The sequence below is a fragment of the Hippocampus comes genome, unplaced genomic scaffold (assembly GCF_001891065.2).
Source record: "Hippocampus comes isolate QL1 unplaced genomic scaffold, H_comes_QL1_v1.1 scaffold100, whole genome shotgun sequence".
NCBI lineage: Eukaryota > Metazoa > Chordata > Actinopteri > Syngnathiformes > Syngnathidae > Hippocampus > Hippocampus comes.
The window spans coordinates 416867-419473 of NW_017805282.1; the positions used below are offsets into that span (position 1 = coordinate 416867).

General features: G+C 41.1%; 1 protein-coding gene across 2 annotated transcripts in view; it reads left to right on the forward strand.

Moving 5' to 3' along the window:
* Window positions 1-2607, forward strand: part of galnt14 (UDP-N-acetyl-alpha-D-galactosamine:polypeptide N-acetylgalactosaminyltransferase 14 (GalNAc-T14)) — an 80398-nt gene that overhangs the window by 57021 nt on the left and 20770 nt on the right. The gene's annotated exons all lie outside the window — the stretch shown is intronic.

The window sequence follows — 2607 nt, forward strand, 5'->3', positions numbered from 1 at the left end:
GGAAGGCTGCCAAGAACCGGAGCGGTGTGCAAGCTAGCCAGCAGCAACTCCGCGTATGGACCCGGCAAGCTGACGATAATTCCGCTACCTTTGCTGGATCATTAGCAATCTTGAGGAACGGAAAATCATTCACATTAATGGTGACTATTACAACAACATTATTTTTAAAAATACATTCAGAGGCTTATTATACTGACATTTTGTTGAATTCACTTTTAAAATACAGTTTTATATATATGTATGGCTGTGACTGAAATACATTTCCAAATATTTTGCTTTCATGGCGACTTGGGAGCTGCAACTATTTTGCCGGCTTTTATTTTTAGTTGGTGAGTTTGCAGCGTTGGCGCATCCACAGACTGTGAGCGAGTGAGCTAACGAGCAAACGCTTCCATCTTCTATCTTGAAGACATTTATTCTTAGAATCATCACTTTTTTTTTTTTTTTTGCATTTTGATTATTTTCGAGCTTTGCAGTGTGGAGTGTGAACATTTCGTATTTGCATAATTTATGAGCCGAGGCGGAGACGCGATGTTTGATTCTCGACCGTACTCGGCGCCTCCTCAGCAATAAACATGACTAAAAGAAACACACACATCAATTTGTGTGTCTTCATTTCATCACTTAAATGTAGCTTAAGTGTTTCAGGTATTTGGAGGCTCAGTCTTTGTAACACTACGGGGCAGTATACAAAAACATTTTTTCAGAAACCGCTCCTGTAACCGTGTGGAGAGTCCAAACATTGAGCGGATATTCCTGGGAGAGGTCGCTCAGTGTGTCATCATGTTTTGTACGGTTCTACAGCAAGGTCAAAATCAACTCTATTGAAATATCCTCTCCCTCCCGTGACTTCACATGAGTTTATTGTCCCATATGTTTCCCCCTTTTTGTATCCAGGACCCCCAAGATGAACGGTATCGCTTCATCTCTATGTTGATTATCTGTAATTGGCTGGCGACCAGTCCAGGGTGGGCCATTTGTCAAAAGACAGCTGGGATAGGCTCCAGCACGTCTGCGACCATTCCCAGAATGGGCGGACGGATGTTTATTTCTGTATTTCGTATGGATCGTTAGAATTATTGCAGAGCACATCAAAACAACGTCAATACAGCCGAGTGGATAGACAGCTTATGCATATAAAACAGTACAAACTGTAAATCGTATTATTTGTTGATCACGTTGTTTTAAGTGCGCCTCTCTGTCACATTGTATCCGAAAAGAAAAGAACAAATAAAAATGTCGAAACAAAGAATAACTTTCTTACTATTTTAGTCTGTAACAGCAAAGATTTGATGATATGAAAACAGTTTTAAAGAAGGCCATTCATTGAAGGTGCGCCTTATAATCCGAAGCGCCCTATAGTTCGGAAAATACAGTAATTGATTTTGAACTTAATTGGCAGTTAATTGGTGAGAGACCTTGTCTAACTTTAAATTGCTCAAAATGTTCCGAATTTCTGCCTCTTGACAGTAAATATTTTCGGGCAGTTTCAAAGGTCAGTTGTTGGATTTAATAGACCCCGAAGACAAACTTTAAAACATAAGAGAGACTAAGGGGCAAGCACAGTTGTTTTTCTTGCAAGCAGAGTACGCTGAGACATGTCTTGGTTCACAATCTCGGAACAGCTCTGCAGCTAGCTGAGATGTCTTTGCAGTGTGGAGTGTGAACATTTCGTATTTGCATAATTTATGAGCCGAGGCGGAGACGCGATGTTTGATTCTCGACCGTACTCGGCGCCTCCTCAGCAATAAACATGACTAAAAGAAACACACACATCAATTTGTGTGTCTTCATTTCATCACTTAAATGTAGCTTAAGTGTTTCAGGTATTTGGAGGCTCAGTCTTTGTAACACTACGGGGCAGTATACAAAAACATTTTTTCAGAAACCGCTCCTGTAACCGTGTGGAGAGTCCAAACATTGAGCGGATATTCCTGGGAGAGGTCGCTCAGTGTGTCATCATGTTTTGTACGGTTCTACAGCAAGGTCAAAATCAACTCTATTGAAATATCCTCTCCCTCCCGTGACTTCACATGAGTTTATTGTCCCATATGTTTCCCCCTTTTTGTATCCAGGACCCCCAAGATGAACGGTATCGCTTCATCTCTATGTTGATTATCTGTAATTGGCTGGCGACCAGTCCAGGGTGGGCCATTTGTCAAAAGACAGCTGGGATAGGCTCCAGCACGTCTGCGACCATTCCCAGAATGGGCGGACGGATGTTTATTTCTGTATTTCGTATGGATCGTTAGAATTATTGCAGAGCGCATCAAAACAACGTCAATACAGTCGAGTGAATAGACAGTTTATGCATATAAAACAGTGCAGACTGTAAATCGTGTTATTTGTCGATCACGTTGTTTTAAGTGCGCCTCTCTGTCACATTGTGTCCGACATGAAAGAAAAGAACAAACAAAAATGTAGAGACACAAAGAATAACGTTCTTACTATTTTAGTCTGTAACAGCAAAGATTTGATGTGCATCAATTTGCCTTGAAAGAAAAACTGATCCCCACTGCCCCCTACTGTAGTGGATGTGCAAGTCCACTTTATTGTCGTGCCGCAATAAATAAATAAATGAATAAGGCACATACCCTACCGTCACAT